Source organism: Argiope bruennichi, chromosome X1, assembly GCF_947563725.1.
Source record: "Argiope bruennichi chromosome X1, qqArgBrue1.1, whole genome shotgun sequence".
Taxonomy (NCBI): Eukaryota; Metazoa; Arthropoda; class Arachnida; order Araneae; family Araneidae; genus Argiope; species Argiope bruennichi.
In genome coordinates, this window is record NC_079162.1 from 105,454,527 (window position 1) to 105,477,305 (window position 22,779).

The 22,779-nt window shown below is 28.3% G+C and overlaps 1 long non-coding RNA gene across 2 annotated transcripts in view; it reads right to left on the reverse strand.

The window, feature by feature from the left end:
* LOC129958199 (uncharacterized) overlaps nucleotides 1-22,779 on the reverse strand; it is an 84,870-nt gene that overhangs the window by 40,809 nt on the left and 21,282 nt on the right. For both annotated transcript variants that reach the window (XR_008783176.1, XR_008783177.1), the window contains exons 2-3: nucleotides 21,287-21,423; nucleotides 8,543-8,585 (exon numbers count right to left, since the gene is read on the reverse strand). This is a non-coding gene — a long non-coding RNA (uncharacterized LOC129958199). The remainder of the gene's footprint in view (nucleotides 1-8,542; nucleotides 8,586-21,286; nucleotides 21,424-22,779) is intronic.

Genomic DNA, 22,779 nt, shown 5'->3' on the forward strand with positions numbered 1-22,779 from the left:
GTCTGTTTTGAAAATTTTCTCCGAGTTTTTGTTTTAAATTTATTACAAGAGATGGAATTTATTAAACTTATGAATATGTGTAAGAAAAACTTCAGTTGACTTGTCTTCCTCGTTGGTCAACTGTAAACGTAAACTGATAATCAAAATGTCATTGCGGGTAATTAAATGAAACGGGTATATAATCTGTCGTGAAATAAATGATGTGTTGTTATAAAATGTTGTTATAAGTGCCGATAAAGTATGACTGTTTGTATTTTGTGACTTACTAATAATGTATGTATTATGCTGATAACCTTCCATGATGGAAGATTAATTACTATAAACTATGCATCAAAAGTATTTTTTCGGTTTCATGTAGATGTATTTTTATACCATTTTTTCATAAATATTAAAGACAGTTTTTATAAATGTTTACTAATTATACTTTTAACGATATATCCGATGGCATTTTTAGAAAGTGATTCCTAGTAGGTATGAATATGCTGTGATATATAAAGTATACGACTAACATTACTTGAAGTTGCTCCTAAATGACAGTTTTGAAAGATAAAGCTGCTTTGAAAGCAATTGGACGGATACAAAATTTTAACAGCATTCATACCATATGACGATCATATTTTGCCATTGTAAGTAACTTCCGCAATATATGAATCAAAAACTTATTTCTTGTTCTTATTTTGAGATTTTATTCTTCTGTGGTGTGTTAAACGCCGTTTTTATTTTGTTAAATTTTATTTTTGATGTCTTTCCATATTAATTGTTGATAACCAAAGCTATACGACTATTTTGCATTCTTTTATACCAAATATATGTGTGTGTCATTTTCAAAAAGTGTATGTAAATATATATATGTCCATTATGAATGTAGTGCGTTTTAATTGTAGCATTTGAGTTTTGAATTTTTAATATTTATTTGTTTCAAAGTATTGTGGATAAAGTCTATGTGAGTAGTCAAAATTATTTACACGGAGCAATCGATCAAACATTGAAATTGTGTAAATGTGATTAGATATTCCTTATTTCCTAGTATATCCATAATGATTTCCACAAGATGACTTAAACTATTCAAAATGTATTGGGTGGCTTTTGGCTGTGCTAGGAAATGGTTTTTATTATTTGGAATACTGTATTTTTATTCTTATATTGATGAATGTTGGTTAAATAAATGTTCTCAAATACGAATTTAGTTTTCTTTAATCTTTTCATGGACACATTTGAGCACATTTCATACGTTTTTCTCAAAGTAAAAGAAATTCAACTTCATTATGTTAAATTTTAGAATATTGAATTGAACTTTTTTCTGATTCACTGAATTGTGGCAGGTATACAATATTGCAATTAACCAGTTAGTTGTTTTTGACGAGTATACTCGTCATGGAAAAAGTACAACATTTTGCATTATGGCGAGTTTATTCGTCAGATGTAATAAGTAGTGACAATTTGCGATTTGAATTTCAATTTTAGTAAAAACTCAAACATATTCGTAAATTTCAATATGTTTGATTTCGACTTGGTCTCAAAATTTTTTTAAGGAACAAATAATTGATTATTAATAATTATGATAAAAAAAAGCCTACATTTCATATGAATTCTTTTTTCTTAAATGTATCGTTTTATTCTATTAGTCATCCCAGAAGCAATTAGGCAAGCATAAATTGTTTTAGACTATTCAATAATTGGTGCGCCTGATAATAAAAACCGGGATGAGGATGCTTTTGAATCCTTTTTACGTGTTTTCAAGAGGCGGCATTTTTCTTTTGGTTCATATGCAAAAAATGTATTTTAATTTAAGTAAATAAATAAACGGGATTATTGAAATAAAAAGAAAATAAGTCATTTCATTACAACATAATTTCATATTACACATACTCTGTTTTGACGCATGTACTCGTCATCGCTAAATATTTGCGACAGAATTTAGAAAAAACATTTTCCGAAGAGATCGAAACAGTTCACATGTTAATCAAAAGTTTATTTATATATTTTTTACTTCAGAATTTCGCCTGTGAAGATATTAATTTTCAGCGCATTTATTTCATTAAGTAATATCAGAAATTCAAGAAAGTTTGCTGTCAAAAATTATTCTTTTTTATTTTATATTGAATACATTACAATGAGATGCGCAAATAAATATTCTGAAATCATCACCTATTTATCTAAGAAAGATTTTTTTTTTAAACCTAGGAAAGAATATTTTTGCCATTGTGCTTTGCTATGTTTTAAGAAAAAAAATTCTAAACCTCTCATATGTATAAATAAAAAGAACTGACACTTAGCAAACACATCAAAAAGTACATTTTCACACATAAATAAAATGAAACTAAGAGAATGCCTTCTTTTATGTACATCTTCAGACAGGATATATCAAGACAAAAATAATTCTACGAAAATGTTTTTATTTATTGAGTTTGTTGGAAATTCTATTTACCTTGTGGCTGGAAAAAGAATGAATTCGAATAAGGGAAGGTCAAATTTATTCCACTCTCCGCAAACAGCAAAGACCCTGGAATCTCCCTTCTTCTCGGCATTCCAATATCGCTGCCAAGATATGATATTACATTCCTCGACGGCAATACGAGCTGCATTTGAAGGATAGCCAAACAAGCACTTGATCAATAACTTTGCCAAGAGTGTTACTTCTATATTTTATATCCTCTATCCTTGCACCCTTCTGTGTCTGTGGAGCAATAACACATCTTCCTGCTTCATATTTTATAGGCTGAAGCAACATGTGCAGGGGCAAGTAACGGATGTCCGTTATGTATCAATTCTTTTTAGGAATGACAATATGTGTATACATGTATCATAAACACCATTTTTTCCTCTTAAATAAATCTTTCTATCTTGGATGTATTTGAAGATGTGTTTAGAAAACCCCGTTTTGAGCTGTAATAATTTATTAATATTTTCCATTTGTTTATCAATGGATTTGAAAGCGTGAATATTTCACATTCCATGCAGGTTTAGATGAACCTGAAATATACGTTTTATTTTAAAAAGTTTTTGCATAATATATCGCAGCATTTTTTTGTTTGTTTGGTTTCTGATGAATCCCAAATATATTTTAGAAAGAAAAAAAAAGTGTAAACCATTATTTGTCATGACCATTGTTTGTGAAAGAAGATTTTTCTTAATTTGAGAAATGAATGCTTAATTGCATAAATAAATAGGCCCTATGCGATGAATATTTCATCTAATTATTTTTACACATACTGTTCTTTATAATTTTTTATAAAATCTTCCAGATTTCATGTAATTGATATTAAGTTATTTTAGAGTTTGTAAATTTAGTTATTACAGTTTCACAAAGTTATTTCATATATTTATTACAGCCCAATTACTTAAACAGAATTTAATATATGAAACTTGGACTTCGTCATAAATGGATTATTGCTTCTTGCAGCATTGTAGTAAGGTAAAAAAGTAGAAATTTTGTGTCAAATGATATAAAAATTAATGATGAGGGTTAGAGGTATGATCATCAATATTTATTGGTATAAATTTTTATTGAAAAGAATTCTGTTATGTATAATACAAAAAAAGACAGAGAAAAGAAGGAAAAAAAAAATTCTTGCATAAATGGGGGGGGGAGGAGGAGAAAAAGTTCGCTCATTATCGGAAATCAATTACAATTTTTAGAATTCTCCTGCAGACATTAACCCCTTGGACAGCAGAATTAATTTCGTGATGCGTGGAGTAGTATATAAAAGGTTTAGTGACTAGTAAAGTTCAGTTAATTTATTATTATGAAGACGAGTAAAGCTAAATAAAAGTTTTATTGATGAAATAAATTCGTCATCCGGAAACCTAGGCAAAACGGTTATATAACGTGTTTTAGCCACAAATTTTATGCAAGGAGTTAATTTGTAATTTTGTATTAATATATATGTATATTACTTGAAATATAGTTAATTAAATATAATTAATATATGTGTGTTACATAAAATATATTAACTCAATCATTCAAAATACTAAATCAAGTAATTGAGTAATTATTAATTCTTTAATCAAAAATTGAAACACCGAGTTGATTGATAACTCTAGAGATTTAAAACTGAATGTTTCTCGATTCTAAAGGGAAGATTATTTTCAATATAAAATGATAGAAAACTGATGTTTTAAAGAAATCAAAATAAGTAAACGATAATCGCATAAGAAATCATTGCTGCTTTATAATATTCATTCCGAAGTATAATTTTGCCAATTTCAAACACATGAAAAAATTATTTTTGATTAAAAATCATTACAAAATGATCCAACTAAGTATTACTCTTTATGTTCAGGATCCATAACTCTATTAATTCCATGCTATGGTTATCAATTAATTATGATGCTTGAGTACGATCTTAATCAAGAACTTTGTAATATGATCACAGCAGACTTCTATAATAGCTGCAATAATTATGCGGAATTAATCATGCTGATTAAACTATTGATTTTTTAAAAATCTTGTTTCCATTACGATTGCATAATTATGGTCATTTATTGAAACATATTTTCCTTATTTTTTTAAAACAATACAATTATCGGAGATTTTATATTGAAATGTATGTTAATATTGTTCAATATTTTTATAATGTGAATTAAAAGTATTTGAGAAATGTTAATAAGAATATAAATGTTATATAAGAAATATTATTTTTATCAAAAATGCAGTTAAAATAATACTATATATATTTTTTTTCAATCTATGTAGATAAATAAGATTAATTTTTTGAGAATCGCATGTCTTGTTCATTTTATAAAATGTTAATATCTAACCTAATTAATTGAGTTTACCTTATTCTCGGATTTTATTATATACAAGTCTTTACTCAATTTCATTTTTAACATTGCATTAAAATCAGTTTCCCTTTATTATAAGTAAAAGCCATATCATATGAATGACTTAAAAGGCAGTTTGAACATTTACCATAACATATTTTCATATAAATAAAAGCCAATGTGGCTATGCACATGACAAATTAATAAAAATGTTGTCTTTCTTATGCTTTAAATTACACTAACACCATTTTTTTTTTTTTTTGCTTCTTTTTATATTATTATTTTAAAACACCTTTTGACAGTTCTTTCATTGCTTTTAAAGTAGTGATTTAACCGTATTTAAAACTAAGCTAAGTTACTCACTCAAGCGAAAACAATCTTTTTATTTATATTTCATCATTTGTGAACAAAACCTGCATAAGTAATATAACAGATTTTAATTACTTATGACGAAAGTGGTTTTTAAAAATCAACTGGTTCAATTGATATTCGCATTTTAATTTAAAGAAGACATTAAAGATTTCATACCATTAAAGGGTTTTGCCTTTTAAAATATTTTATGCAATGATCATTAAAAATACTTCACACGAAAGGATTTTTATTCCGAGGAACTCCGGGCTTAACAATTAGTATTTAAGATATTTTTTCTTGAACAGAATTTACTACCGAAAAACGGATTTAAGATATGATTTTTTTTTTTTTAATTTTAGCTTAGAGAAGCTGAATGAAAAGCAATAATATTTTTGATAATCGATTAAGGCTTTTTCCAGGTATAGTTAAAATTCTTTCTACAAATGTTTTAGGTTTATAAAGTATGAAATAGATCTCTGAATATTATTCCTAAATAAGATGCTTATTCTGTTAAAACAATGCCAAAGTATATTTCTTATCTTAAACTACATTTACATATTTATAACAAAGCAATATTTCTTAGTAATTCGTGATTTTCTCTCATTCTGAATGAATGAATGCAACTAAACAAAAAATTTCACTTTGTATAAATAGATGGTTCATGCATTGGTGAATTTAGTAAATTCAAAGCAAATAAAGGCTTACCTGAGAATTTTTACCTTTGTAATACACATAGCAGATTATTTAAAGGAAATTAGGAAAATGGTCATGGTGAATGAAAAATTGAGATCCAAAGTAATTATTGTAAAACAAAGAATTTATTTCCATCAAACATGGGTTCAAATGGTAATTCATATGAAATATTGAGATGAATCAATCTTTCAAATATTCCTGCAGACATTTAATTTAACCCCTTGACCTATGAATTTACTTAAATTCCTATTTAGATGACACATCCTTTTTGGAACACTTATTGTTATTTTAACTCTTATAATAATATAAGGGGGCATCTCAGATATTGAAAAGTTTGTAAGTGGTTTTTACTTTTTAAATTACTTAATACTTTCACTTAATTGCAGTTTTTAAATTAAAAATTTAATAATTAGATGCGAGAGACAGACGTGCTATTGTGTACGAAGTGGTTAATACTTATAAATGGCATTTCAGAAGTTCAAATAAAAAATTATGCACAAGAAGAAGAAAAAAAGAAAAGAAAGTGTAATAGTAATAAAAAAAACAAGAAGAAAGGATAACAAAAAGACACAAAAGAAGAAAAATTATATAAAACATAAGATCTTGATTTTTGTATTTAATGCATCGAAACCTTCCTTATTTATATAAATCAACATAATAAAGAATGTAACAGTATTTTGCAAGAATTTATTGATGAAATTGCTAATGAACTTGTCCATCAAATCATCCACTCATCGAAAGTTATTGTTAAGGACAATAATTTGACTACAAACTACAAAACAGAAATACTAGTTTGGAATGAATATTTGTTTCAGTAGCGATCACTTCTTTTATTTTACCTGTTCATCAAAGAAATATCTAATTTTGTGTCATCTTAAGAAATGAGCTAAAGCTATAGAGCTGAGATATTTCAACTCTATGGTTCCAGCGTTCTTCATTTGAACCAGAATTTGAGAAATGCGAAAATAAGGGAACTACTAAATAGAAAGTTTTCAGTTGTTTAAAAAGGGTTTATCTCCTCCCCTCCCTTTTTTATATGATGAAGAAGATTTACTAAATTGCATCCATGTGAAAATAAATTTTTAATTATTTAAAAAAAAATAGCGCCTTTTAAAGTCTATACTGAAATGAAAATGGAGAAAGCAACTGAGTTGGAGAATAAAGCCTGTAGGAAAGATCGAATTGTCAAGCGCGGTGAGCTATTAAAAATTCGATATTTTCTCGAGAGAAAGAGTTGAGTTTAGTAAGCATTTATCGTTTGATCGAGCCGCGGAATAATTTTCTCAGCAGTCAGAGCAATAATCTTTATTAATGATAATGCTTATTAATTATTGTATGCTTATTATATTTGAAAATCTGAAAGTAATAATAGCAATTAAATTACTTTCTACAGACACACACACCGTTTCGCTGTTACTACCCAAACATAGATTTCTACCTAAATTAAACAAGTGAATATGTTTCTTTGCCTTAGAAAAGTAATATAGGATTGTAAGGAATATTAGCATTTAGGGCGTTGGGTGTCTTTTCCCCTCTAAATTTTATTGATTTAACCCTAGAATATATGACTTTATATTTGCAAAAAAAAAAAAAAAAAAAAAAAAATGTGTGTGTGTTTAATAACTACATATAATTTAGAAAAATTATTTAAAAAATTGTAAAGCCCTTTTCTTTTTTGTGAAGTTTAAAAAAAAATTGAAATGCGAAAAAGGATTACATTAAACAATATCCCAGTGACCAAAAATCACATTATAAAAATAGAATCCCTTTTTTTTTATCTATCTATCTATGTATCTATATCTATCTATCTATATAATATTTTCAATTGTAGAACTATTCATGCAACAACCATCTTGATATTTTTCCAAGTTTCTAGTTTAAATTTAATTCTAGTACAGCAAATTATCTTATCAAAAAGCATTTTAAAAAATTTCCAAACACTCATTATTACTGTTTGGAACAGTCGTGTGAACCTTATAAATGGAAACAAAAGCATGTAGCCATTGACTACACGATGCACTGTAGGGTAAAAAAACATTAATTTTAAACACTTAAATCTGCTAATTTTTACAAGATAATCTATCAGTTTTATTATTTTAAATTAAAAATATTCTTTAGTAGTCGTTGTCTTTCATCTTAAACACTGACAACGCAAGTTAAAAAAGTTTTTTTTTAATGTGTTTTATTCTTGCTCATAACTTACTTAAAAGAACATAGGATTTCTTTATTATATTATCGAGCCTTTGCTCAATTTTACACTTGTTTCGTTTGTAATAAAATTACACAAAGTACTGAAATCTTTTTTTTTTTTTTTCATGGATAAAAAAATTGATAAAGGGATAATGGTTTTTGCATCAGGATAGTTTTCTTTAATCAATGTTTTAAATTTCACTGAATAATTTCTAATAATTCACGGCAGAAATTCAGATTTATTCAATTGGGGTTGAATTTGGTAGTCCCAAGGAAATGCTGAAATTCTAAATCTCTCTCTATGTGTGATGTTATAGTTGTAGAAAAGAAAATGATTTTGATGAAGATGAAAGTGTTTATGAATTCCCAGTTGGCTAAAAAAAGTTCTATCTCCAAAAATCTAACTTTTAATAATATAAATATACTTGAAAAAAAGATACACCAATAACATTAATTTAATTCAAAGTAGTAGGAAAAAGTAAAAACGATTACTTTTTATTGGGAAAGAATAGATTGACTCACAAAAAAAAAAAAGTTTTCTTACCTTTATAAAACGATATTGTAAAGGTACGACTTAATGCCTGAACCTGAAAAACAAATTTTAAAAATTGTTATTAGACTATAAATAAGTTTGTTTTATTTTTTTAGTAAAAGTATCTGCATTCATTATTAGTTATTTTGTTATAAGGAAAATAAGCGCATTTGAATAGTTGATTATTCTGTACTTTAAACTAGTTAAGTGCAATGCAAAATATTATCGAGGAAAATTCCAACCATGATTCATTAAAATAATAGCAAATGATTAATCTTACCAGTTACTCGAATATCTTATTATTCGGTAACTGATACAGTAATTATCCTCTTCACATACAATGACGAGTCTGACTCGCGCATTGAATTACTGAATTTTTAATTTCAAATCTACAATTAAGTGAAAGTATTAAGTAATTTAAAATGCAAAAACCACTTAAAAACGCTTCGATATCTCAATAAACTATGGTAGAAATTAAAATAATAATAAATATGCCGAATAAGATGTGTCATCTAGTTAAGAAATTAAGTAAATTTGTAGGTTAAGGGGTTAATAATTTAAGTATTGATTAAAAGTAAATTAATCTTTGAATTTTCAATTAGATTAAACTGAGATAAACGATTAAATTTCAAATCATGTTTTATTTATTTTTTTGTAGAAATTCAATTTGCGATAATAATATCATTTAGTAATAAGTTTGATCACACAAAAAATATTTTCTCGCCATTTATTGAATCTAATGACAAAATTCAGCTATGTATTTAAATTGCTCTGAGTTTGCTTATACTATAAAACTGTTTCATAAATGCAGACAGATTTTGTCCTTAAGTTACCTGCATTTCACTATAAATTGCAGATGCAGATGAAAAATGGTAATTTCACCGATCGCGTTACATTTAGTGCAAATCAAAAACGTATTGCATTAAAGAAATTGATTCAACATAATGTTAAATCCTAGAACGGTATTCAGTTTCATTACTTAACATAACAAATTTATTTTTTACATAATGTTAAATCCTAGAACCGTATTCAGCTTCATTACTACTAATAAAGGAGAGCGTGTGTGTTCTGCATAAGTGATGTTTTGCCGTTTTTATGCGATTCATTCCGAAAATATTATTGCACAAAAAAGTCTTTTACACCGTTTTAAAATTCAAAAACTATTTTTTGATGATACTAATTTAGTTGTCTTACAAATATTTCCTCATTTTTAAATTTTTTTTGCACAATCATTTTTTCGTTGTTTCATCAAATATTTATTCGTTTTTTTTTTCTTTTATTAGAAGCCAAAGAAAGAGATTATTTATTAACTCTGCCTTTTCCGTGAGGAATAAAAAAAAAGTGAATTTACAATATCGCATAAGATGACGTGCTGTTAGAAGATAAATGACACCATACAACCCTGTTTATAGAGTCACTCTGATGTTATGCAACTTGACTCCTTAAGATAACATTTGCATGATAAACAGAACAGTTGTAAGACAGTTAAAATAGCACGACTCTAATGTCTATCACAATCTGACGCTTTAAAATACTTTGCTAAAGGAGTAATGTCTATCACAATCTGACGCTTTAAAATACTTTGCTAAAGGAGTAATGTCTATCACAATCTGACGCTTTAAAATACTTTGCTAAAGGAGTAGTGAAAATTATTATGCAGAAGAGATTTAATTGAAATTATGCATAAACATTATTCTCTTCGAACCAAATTCTCACAATGGAGGGCTAATATATAATAAACCAAACGATAGCCATGAGATTTTAGCTTTAACTGTAAAAAATAACACTATTCTAAAATAAATAATTTACTTGTCTGAATTTTGAATGATTTAATTATTTGATTAAGAAATGCCCATGACGTGTTTGTGAACCAATAAATCACCTTCTTTCTCTATTAACTTAGGAACTTCCCACGAAAAAAAAATGGAGCAATTGTTTGAAACTTAGAAAACAAGGAAAACCGAAGGGTAACATTTCCTGTGAAACAAACAAAAACAGGCAAGTAGAAATAAATCCCACGAAGGGGTGATTGACAGCATTTTTTATCCAGTGAGTACCTAAGCGATATTTAATTGAGGCACCCCAAAAAATTCCACGATCTTTTATTTCAAATTAACATCGACGTTCTATCTATACTGTTTTCCCTCTAAACGGATCTCCCCTCCCACTCATACAGCAGATCCCGTATCGATAGATTTCTCCCCCTTCCCTAAAAAAAAATGAGGAAAAAAAAAATTATTAAAGAAATGCAAACTCAAAATGCGGAGAAGGAAAATAAAAAACGAGGAAAAAATGACGCCCAGAACAGTCCTCCTGGTCGAAAGGACTTTTTAATAGGAATGCTTTTAAATGGGGCTTTAGGAGTTTCGAAATTAGGGAGTAGGGAACGGATGCTGCGTATTATATTTCTTCAACTCACTCAATTCGACCGCCTAACTTATCTTGTTTCCTCACTTAAATTTTAGATAAATTTATCATAGTCTTGTTTCTCGGTTTAGGAAGTAAAATCTCATTTCGTGAGCATCCATCATTACAAATGGCAGGTATTAGAATGAGAAGTCTATATACCTGCAAACAAAAGGCTCAACTTGAACCGTCGTTTTTCCTTTCTTTTTCTTAAATTACTCTGTTATCATTCAAATGGAAATAAAAGTACACACATCATTAATATTGTACAAATGAAAGTGTACTCAGTGAAGGAAAAACAGGATGGTATTTTTTATTTTCTTTATTTTACGATATCTATTATATTTCTTAAAGCATCTAATATAACAGTAAAACAAATATGAAAAGAATAACGTGATCTGATTACATAAATTCGGTTTATTTTAATAAATATTGAATATTATTGTTATGTAAGGGAAATGAAAGTATTGCTTCATTAAAGTAGTACATATAAAATAATAATTTACGAAAATATTTAATCTGTAAAAGGGTAAAAATATAATATTTTGTTTGATTATTGAAGTCTCAAAGGAAAAATAAAATCGTTCAACACTTAAAAGTTATTTTAAAATAAACAAGTAGCATAATAAAAACAAAAATTAAAATTTTCCGAAATGTCACTTGAAAATAAGTGCTATATTCAATGAAATTCATTTTTTCAAATTGGAACATTTGGTTTTTTATGTTATAAGAAATAGAATGAGGATACATTAGTAGTGTCGAACATTTGAAAAATTACAACTAATTGGACTTGAAATTTTTCGCAGCAACTTTCGCCTTTCTCTGGTTTCCTTTCTTAGAACTCTCGCCCCCTTTTGAACCCCTTGAGGGAAACGGGAAGATTCTCCTCCAGTCCACGATAATTTGCACCTGCACACCTAGAGGACATTTTATTTAACCGGTTGTTAGATGACAATTATTCGTCTAACTTTTCCGTCCTTCCATTGTCCGCTTCCATTCAAAGGATATCTTGACACCTAGTTTTGCTAAAAGCTATGACAGTTCCTTCTTTTCACGATGTAACTAGTAAATTGCTACCCTACGGTGTTTCTGCCCATTAGAGTCCTATTGTGACCCGAAAACTAACAGCAGGGGATGTACAGTCATACCTATTGTGCTATTTCCTTTAGAATGCGTCCCCTTTAACGTCAGAAGGGTACCTAAAAGGCTCCAGGAAGAAATTCGAGCATTCGAAATATTTCCGTATATTCTGGAACCTAAGACTAACAATCCTAAAGCAACAGATGTTTAAAAATGCAAATCGGTTTGCTTACATGCGAAATTCCTTCGTCTGTGAAAGAATTTTAAGAAAGCAATTTGAAATATATGCGCTTGCATTGCTCAAATACGTTATACAGATAAGTGATTTCCAACAGTGTTTTTATTCTGTAATTTCAGAAAGAAAAATAAATGTTATTTTCCTAAGTTATAAGTATTGATTATTTGATTTAACCCTCTGACTGCAATACCTGTCATCATAACTACTAAAGTACATGTTTAATAACTACATATAAAATATGTTTGAATGAAATACTTCAATTCATTAGTACTTCCATTCATTTTTCGTCTGTTATATTTACCTTTATTATATTAAAATTCTACACTTGAAGCATTTTCCATGCGTACAGTTTGTCAAATGATTGCTAAAATAACTAATTTCTTTCCATTTATGGATCTGTAAATATAGCCAAATGTAGTCACTCGATTATGAAAACCTATCTCATTAAAGCTTGTAAATCATAATTGCAATACAAATATTTTTTCATTTTAGATTTTATTTCTATAGCAACTTTGCTTTTACATCTTTGAAATAATTTCTCATTATTTTGTCATAACGATGCATATCACATCATTAGGACAAAAGAAATACAATAACAAATTCATTACATTATTTGTATAATATCTATACAAAATAAGAATTTTTTAATCGGGAACAATCTTATTTTCTAGAGAGAGAGAGAGAAAGGTCATGTGCACAATTTTTTTTTTATAAATTTTACTTACCAAATAAAGACAATACATTATTAAGAAATTTTTAAATGAGTTGCAAGGCATATATATGTCATTAACCCTTAAATATATGCCATTAGTTCTTAATTAATTATTTTTAAATCCATTTATGGAGCATTATGTATTTATTTTTAAAAGCATATATTATATATATACGAAAATAGCGTTTACTATATGAATTGATAAAACAAAGTTTTACAAAGTTGCTTTTGTAATTAATTATAATTTTTAGTTTTTGCTACACATGTTGCTTGCTCTGAAGCCTTCTTGATGGCAAAAATACTTAAGAAAATTTTTAATTCTGTGTGCTTTACTTTACAATATTTTTTCAAGAGAAATTTTAAAAATTGACTCCTTATTCGGTTTTATAAGTAAACATTTTCCTCTATTTCTTTTCAAATTATTTTTTTAATGAGATGAGGAAAAAGGGAAAGATGAAAGTGATCATTTAGTGGATGGAATAATACGAAACTTTTGTAGGCCTATTCATAAACTTTTAAAAATATGATTTTTTAACAGCTCTTGATCTTAATATTACAACTTCAAAATTAAAATTAATAAATTTTGTGAAGCTATTTGAGTGTTTTGAGATGAAATAAGAGAAGAAATGAGTACAATTGCCGTGAACTGACTACTACTAGAGTACACTGGCTAAATTAATACGCGTTTAGTATTTGAGATTCGCTTTCGAAATGCCTGTAAAGGTATTTGCAATTCCATCCTTGTAATTGAATCACGGAGCAGAACGATTCAAGTTCAAATTCCGCTCTCTTCTTTTTTATGAATCGTTTCAAAAAATATATAGATCTAAATTGAGTGTAAGAGCTGTACTATAACAGTCTCCCATATGAAGAAATACAGATGAAAAATATATACCCAAATATAAAAATTGATTATCTTAAATTGTGGATTTCGGAATAATAGTGCTCTTCTACTCACTGATTCTATTGATTATCATAGAATTTCTGAAAGTTTATCGGGATAATCTGAATTAGGAATTGGAAGTCAGTAGCATCATTCGTACACAAAATAAAGCAAATATTAATATGACATTTCATTCAAATGAAAATTTTCTCTTACCCACAGAAAACACTATATAGAGATTTTAGTTGCTTCTGAATTAAATGCCACATGTTAAATTTCTAAATCGCAAATTATTTCGGTAATTATTTCATAGATTTATATAGCATATTTCCCCATTTCATATTTTAATTTCATTTTGTTACGAATACTTTCTCTAAAATATGAGAGCTTCAATTATATAAGTTGCAAAATGATGACTATAGCCTGTAACAATTCTGTAGATAAGATATAATTATAATGATTTGGTAAAGCAGTTTTTTATATTTATAATTAAAACAATTTATACGGATATCAATTCTACAATTGGCAACTTTTTCAGACGAATATTTTCATATAAAGCAATTTAGAATTATTTTATCCAAAAGAATAATTGCTAAAAAGATCAAACAAAAAAGGCGCATCAAAAAAATTCGTAAAATGACAGAAAAAATTCATAAATAATGTATCCGTAAATACAGAAGAGAACGTGATTATATAAATATGCATATTATCATAAAAGGAAGACCTGAGTTTTTGGTCTTATCACAAAGAAAATGTTTTAATTACCACACAAATAATAGAAACAGATAAAGCGGCATGAAAGAAAAAATATTGCCAAAGGTAACATTTTCAGATGAAAATCTTTTTTTTTTTTTTCCCCTCTGAACAGTGTTATGAAGGTAAAATAACATCGTATATTCATCAAGTTGCAGAGATATACTCGAAAATCTTGGAAACGTCAAGCGCTTTCAGAAAACGTTCTGGTGTGATTTGGTTTGCAATATTAAACAATGAAAAATTGCCCCTATAAAGCTTTACCTTGGCAAACAATGAAAAATTCGCAAATAAAGGAATAAAAATCAGCATGAAATATTACAAAAGAAGACATACTGGCTACACGTTTATTGCGACTTTCTGACGTATGGTATCCCAAAAAGAATTGGATTTTTTTAGCAAGATTCTGCACCATCGCGCTGAGCCAAATCAATATAAGTTAGACTCCACGTCATTTGTCCGAATTTTATCATTTTTGGCCACCCTATTTACCGGATTCAAATCCTTTAGACAGCTACATCTGAGGGATTTCAGAGACTAAAGTAAATGGTAAACAGCACGGAACTTTGAGCTCCATTTCTTATATTGCGCAAATGAGATTGCTGTTTAAAATGTACTACAATCGGACAATGATGAAATATTGATTTTTTTTCTTAGAATTTAGTAGAAATACACCATTTTGAAGAAGTTATACTTTGACCTTATAGTTCATACTACAGACATAAGATCCTGCATCAAAATATTTTCGGTAAAGCAAACTAATTTATTTAGATAATATTTAGATATTGTAGAACATAATGATCAGGACAGTTATAGATTACTCTATCTCTTCATTCCCAACAAAATATCGCTTAACTTCATTTTGCTTTGAAGAAATATACAATGTTTAGTTGAATTTTTTAAAAAAGGAACAAGTGGTTTCACTGAAATTGGCATGATTTTTTCTGTCTGGAAAAAAGTTCTTGAAAAGCAGCTACTGTTGCGCTTTTTTGGATGAATGATTTTAAAAAATTCTGTAAAATTTGGAAAAAAAACTGATGAACAATGGGAAAAACAAGATGAATATGAAATAAACAAATGAACATTACATTTAGCTTTAAAAAACAATTATTATATATGTAAAATTTATTTGAAAACATCCTCATATTAAAAAAAATCTCTGATAAAAAATTATATTGCTTTACATCTTAATTAAATCGAGGCTTTTTTATAGTTACCCCAAACATCTTTTTTTCAAATATCAAGGTAAAAATTCAAACGAAAGCAGATGTTGATGTAGTAGCCCTATACAAGAAACCAAATAATAAAGAAAAAGGGTTTAATCATAAAGAAAGGGATTCGATCCGAAGCGGGAAAATATAAGCAGTGGTGAAAAAAATGCATAAAAAATAGGCTGCGCCATCTATCATTTTAACACCAATCTCAACCGAAGAAACACACCTCCTCAATAGGACTTGGACTCAAGTGACAGTAGGCCTTTTGAATAAGTGCCAGCCTTTAGAGAAGAAAAACTAAACAATAAAAAAAAATCAAGGGAGGCAAGAGTTGTTGAGAGCCTGTCATAATGTGCCTGCAGCTGACAAAGACTCGTGAAACATATTCCCTTTAATATATTATTTTGTCACTAATAGCGACTCTTTAATAGCTCACAACGCGTTGTGCTACGTATAACTTCGCCTTAAATTTTATTATTCACTGCATACGTTTATATAAATATCTAATTGAGCCTAGATGCACAGAGTGGTTGAAAGAATTATGCCAAAAATTGTTATTAAATTAAACACACACACACCTTTTGAAAGGTTTTTCTTTAAACTCAAAAATCTATTCAAACTCAAGATTTTTCATAAATTATTCCTAAATCATTGATTAATGGTACATTTAAAACTTTTGGCTTTTAAAATTCGAATGAGTTCATTGCCTGCTATTTTTTTTTCTAACATAATGCATATTGAAAATTAAAACTACAGAGTTCTGCAAACAGATGTTAGCTCACATTTAATTTGAAGTAGTAGTAACTAATCATGAGAATCGAAAAATAGTGTGAAGGGCATTCATTTATCAGTAATTACTGAAATTTAAATACCTTTCCATATGATTGATGCAAGTATTACACATCTTTCTCTGGAATTAATGGATTGATGCAAGTATTACACATCTTTCTCTGGAATTAATGGATTGATGCAAGTATTACACATCTTTCTCTGGAATTAATGAAGTTATAAATCTGGTAAAATTTTTTAACTTGGAATATGGACATTTCAAGCATAAATTTTTTTATTTTCTTTCCATGATTCATTCTTTTTTACCTTATATAAGACCTAGAATCATAGGACAGTTTACAGAAAAAATCAGCTCCCAATAACCCTTTTCATTTAGTAAAATTCCTTTGAAAAGAAAGAAAGAGAGAGATAAAAAGAGAGATCTTGCTCTCAAAGGTTTCTAGAAACTTTTAAAAGTGCACTTTATAGAATAGAAGGAATAGCTAAACTTAAAAAGTAAGATAAGCATCTGGAAATAATACAAGCCGTTGAATTTTATTTCAGAAATATGTTGTGTTATAGAATATTTTCTGGAGATAGATTTTAATATAGTTTTTTTTTTCTTCTTTTTTACTTTATTCTAAACGAGATGAAAAAATCAAACTTATTATAAATATAATAATAGTACTATTAATAGTTTTGTTTTTTAAAGATATCAATTTAAAGTTACTTTTTTATAAATAGCCATTCGTTAAACAGCTTTATGAGTTCTACCTGTTTTAACAGTTCATATGTATTCCCCGTAACACAATACTCATAATTTTAGCGAACATTTGCCCTAAATGAAAGCGAACAAAATATTCCATTTGTATACTAAGAATGTAAACCTCATTCCCTTTTCATTGTTAAGATATAAAAATCAACCTTTTCTTCGTTTTAAACAACCGTTAAATTAATTATCAGGGTAAAAGCAATTGTTAGTATTTATATCCTGAGAGTATTTAAATGCTATCTAATTCATGTTATTTCTCACAAGGTGAAGAAAGAGGTGTTTCCATCAGCTGGGAAACTCTTCCTTTTCCAGCTGACAAGCGCATGTCAAGAGCAGGGAGAAACACACAGCTTCTAATCTCTTTTCATTCAGCAAGAACATTTGGAAGTGACGCTCTTTATTTTTAAAAAGAGGCAAAACAGATGAGCTTGTGTCTGCAGCCATATTTGTTTACATTTCTTTCCCCTCCTCCTCTTATCAAAGATGGCGAATCCCCGAGTGTTTTTTGAAGGCGCGAAGGCGACGAACTTTGACCTGGAGCACATCCGTTTTCACCGCAGCTCGCAACTGGCTAGGCTTCTGGAACCATATCAGTTGGCGATAAAACACAAATAGAACTTTATTTATCGTGCCAACAATTCATTCATTATTTTCGCTGGGGAAGGTTTTCTTTTGGCGAGTAGATGGCTATTTATTTAACAATTAATGAAGTAGAGATGATGTTCTAAGATGTCTTCTTTCTTTTTGTTTTGCCCTTTTTCTTTTTCTGCTCTCATAGCGGTATATCACTCACAGCGATAATCATAAGTGATATTCAGCCGACCATTAAGCGTGATTCGAAAGTAAAAATTTGTCGCACGAGAGCGGCGCGTGCGGTTATTGTTTTTTATTGCCACCAGCGCAATTACTCGTTCCTTTTTCGACGGCCACTTGAAATCATTACCAAAGGATTTTTACAGCAACATGTGAAACACGCGCTAAATACTTGCTTTTTTTTTCATTCTAGCGTCTGCAAACTTTCGTCATTAAAAACAGATTTCCTATCAGTTCATCAGTTTTATCATCATTATCTGAAAACTTTACAATGGGCCGTTTTAAAATTAATTGTTCAAATATTGTTTGCTAAGAAAGTTCTCAACTTGAAAAGATTAATTAACATAAGTTAATAAACTTTATTAAAATATTCTATGCGTTTATTATTTCTTTTAATTTTTTAAATCTAAAAATTTAATGAGACATAGCAGTGACTTTTAAAGTTTCCAATACTTTACATTCGATGAAAAGCATTGTAATTTTATTGTAGAAAAGAAATTTTCCTCCTGTTTCTCTTGTAAATGATATCCTTCTATCTTAATGTAAAAACTCTTTATTTCATAAAAATAAGCAAAGCAAGAAATGCCTTAAAGCCGTAAAAAGTTATAAATATTTTGTTAAAAAATGAAATCAGTTAGTTTACGAATTTATATGCCGAAACAAAAAGTAAAGATACGAATATGAAATGCATACCCTTGCCTACGAAATTTTGTAATAAATGCAATTTTATTTTGTCATTTCAGAAGTTCATTTAACGATACTTTCTTCTATAAATTATATTTGTCAATGTCTTTATATTTCTTTCACCAACATAAGCAAAGCAATTAATGAAATATTGCTAGGCAAGTAGTATTTAAATTGAAGTAAGTAGTTATTAAATTAAAAACTGCATCAACTTTAATTTTTAGTTTTAACTTTTAAAAAATCACGATTCTTACAAAGAAATAAGCAGTAAACAGTAAAATGCACATTTTGTTATTTCTTGTTACACATAATACAATTGTTTTACTTTCGGCTTCTAGGCGACTACTCAGATACTACATTTTCACGATATACAAAAATTTTCAATTGATGAAAAGTACATTTTGAAAGTAGCGCCTGAGGCAAACGCACCAGTACCCCTTCTGCCTTTCGCTATGCCATTCATATTTTTTCTGCTGTACTGAAAGCAATGCTGAAAATACCTCTCCTTTTAAAGAGTATTAAAAATTTCGTAAACATCATAATCTTCCGTATCTCCAATGTTCATATTTTACTTTTATATAATTACTAACTTTTATTTACTCATCTTTACCATTAGTACGCAAGAGTATTCTATTTCCTGCAAAATTGATTAAGCATTAAAACTATTGCAGCTGCTGACTTTCAACCTGAAAATTCGGGTGTGCCATTTTGAAGATGAATATAGCGCGTGTTTTTTGCCTCGCAGCTATATATATATTCAATGTTTATTCAACCACACGCAGTTCCAACCACACTGAAATGAATAGCTCTCCTTTTTGATCAGCAATCATATTCATTAATTTGTTGAACGGAGGGATGATTAATGATTATGAAAGATATCTACAATGTCATTCACATTTGCAAACGTAATGATAAAGAAGAAATGGATTTTGAATGGTTGCTTGGAATTTATACACATTAACGTCAGATATTTACATACACGCAGTTTTTTTTTAATCTTTAATATCAACGTATAATTTACAGTTACTATTTTCCTCATACCTTTCTGATGAAGAGTCTTAGGTGAAAATGATTTGTATATGTTAATGATGAATGATAATAGGAAATATAACATTGTAAATATTTTAGTTATTAATAAAACAAAATATTTTTTAAAACATAAAATTTGTCATAAATTTTACTTGAATAGTGCAGTTTTAATTAATAAGTAAGTATATTTTTTGTTCAGCTACAGTTTGTTTAAGTTTTTCGATCTTATTTCTGATTGAAGTTTTTGCTATAAAACTTAACTGAAAGTTTAGAATTATGAGAAAATCTGGACATAAAACACTTCTGAAAGAAACTTCTAATAATATGTAAAAATGGTTTCAGAAAATGCAGTTCTATATAAAGGGAGATGTCTTTTATGATTTTGTTAAATTATTAAAAGAAACATGCTAGAAAAAGAATTTATTCTCATGAGAATAAGTCTATAAAAAGATATTTTATATATTATTTATAATATATAAATAGCTCACAGCAAGATAGACTCATATTAAAAAAGCAGAGTACGTGTATTACTTTTTTTTTTCTTAGGACCATTTGGAAAATGAAAATCAGAAAATGTTATCCACTAGTTTCCAATAGTTTAAATTCCTAGCTTACCTGAAACTAACTTGTTTTCTATGTTGTAAAATGTGTATGAAATGACCAAAGAATATGTAAAAAGTCAATTCTGTTTTCTCTGACTTAGCATACATTTCAATTCATCGGTATTAAATGATTCTTCAATTCTCCAGTAAGAGAAAAAAACAAACAAGAAATATGATGAATTTTCTTTATCCAGCATGTATTTCTTTCCAGCGCACTTTAAACACGTCAAAAACATTCAACTGTAGTTCTTAACCTTTTTTTCATTAAAGAATTTTACTTAAAAGCTAAGTTCTCTATCCAAATGTCACTGCTTTTTTTTTTGCATTTATTTCCTTTTTACGTCCCATTTTGTTTTCTAGGTTTTTCTTTTACTCTCGATTTTGCATCATTTTGTTTTAAAAGTTGAAAATGCCTGTTGTCTATACTGTTTTTTACGAAGCCATCGATTTTTTTTTTTATTTGGAAGGGTAAAAAAATATCGACATTGAAAGGAAGCATTTTTTCTTTTTCTTTAACTGCTTTGATGTTATTCTACTGTATATTTCTTGCCTTTTCTTAAGATCCAAATGCTTTTTAAGATTTATTCCTTGTCGATCAATGCCCTTTTTAAGGAAGGAAACAATTTCAGAATTTTGATATTTACTTTTGCATTTGCCCTTTACATTTTTTTATAGAAATTTCTATATTGAGGGAAATTTTGAATTTAATTTTCAGATTAGATTTATATCCTGTTGTATCTCAGTTCAGAAATTTCTCCTTTAGTGGTTGGGGTAAAAAATGTGTTAAGTTGACTTGTCTTACCTTAATGTAGGAACGGGAGACATTTCGAGGACTTTGAACTTTCTTGTTGAAATCACTTTATTTGGTTATGTTAATTTAATAACTTGACTTCCACTGCAAATGGATTCATCTGTTACACATTGTAGACAGATTGATCTCTGGTATAAGAAAAAAAGAAAAGCATAGTTAATTATCATCACATTACCATCTCATTAATGCTTAGAAAGCTTGCATGTAACCGGTTTTGAAAGTGTGAATTGTAATTTGGTAATTTAGTAAGCTTTCATACTTTGTTTTTCAGTTTTGTAAATAACAAATTAAAAAATCCGGATAAAATTATTACAGACTTGCAATTTACATAATTTTTTTAAAAATATGTACATGAGAAGATATAAACTATTTATGAAAAGTTTGAAAAAAAGCATATGATGGAGGAAAATAATTGCATTATATGTGCTGAAAAATTCTTTGAGTTTAATACAAACCATCAATCCTATGTTCAATTGCAATTCATTTTAGATCTTTTAAAATAAAGCTGGTTCGAATACATATTATATGACCAGTATAAACATGGAATATCATTTATCGTATAAGATAACTTTTTCATATTATGTATAACTGCTAGCAGTTGTTTGAATTTTTTCTGATGAATTATATTGAATAGGGCAAAGAAAAACAGTAAGGATAACTGTAAGATTTTCGTATTTTGCTCCTAAAGATGCGGTTTGATAAAAAAAAATTATAAAATGAATTTAAAAGAAGCATTTTTTTAAATCACAATACCGACATATTTTTTATACATGCATCGTGATTAAGAAACCAAGAAATTATAAAAAGAATTTCTATTCCAAATTTAAAAAAATATATAAAGATATAAAAACGTTATCATAAAACCGAAAGGACGGCTTTAGTTATTTTTCTCCCATAAAATTCTTATTCAGATTGATTAGGATGCTTTATTGCGTCAACAACAACATGGGATAATACAGCTCGCAACAAAGCATACATCTTACTGTTCGGTTATCTGATTTTCTTTTCTATTCACATAGCAATCGATTTTTAAAGTTAAAACCTCCAACAATTGACAAATACTCTTAAGAAACATAACTATTGAATTCCTATGCATCACAGTCAATGAATGGAATTTTTCATCATTCCTTACTTTTAGCAAATGATTCCGCCTTTCCACTGAGGGAATTGAGTTCCGAATAATTGTGCGATATTGAGGTCGCCCGGCTAACAGACAGTTTCTGTCCTAATTAGCGGCCATTTAAAGCAACCGTTAAATCAATAGAACAATTATCTATGCTCAGGTTATTTCACATGCACAAATCAAATTCCGATTCCACTGAGAATTTGAAAGTGCTGGGGTAATCTGATCGCAAAATTCACTTTAACTGGTTTCTCGGGTAATCGCTTTCGGGTACAATTGCGTTCTCAGCCTTAGAATTACTGAAATGCTAGCGGATACTAGGAATGCTTTTCAAATGGTCACGGTTCTGCGGTACGAAATA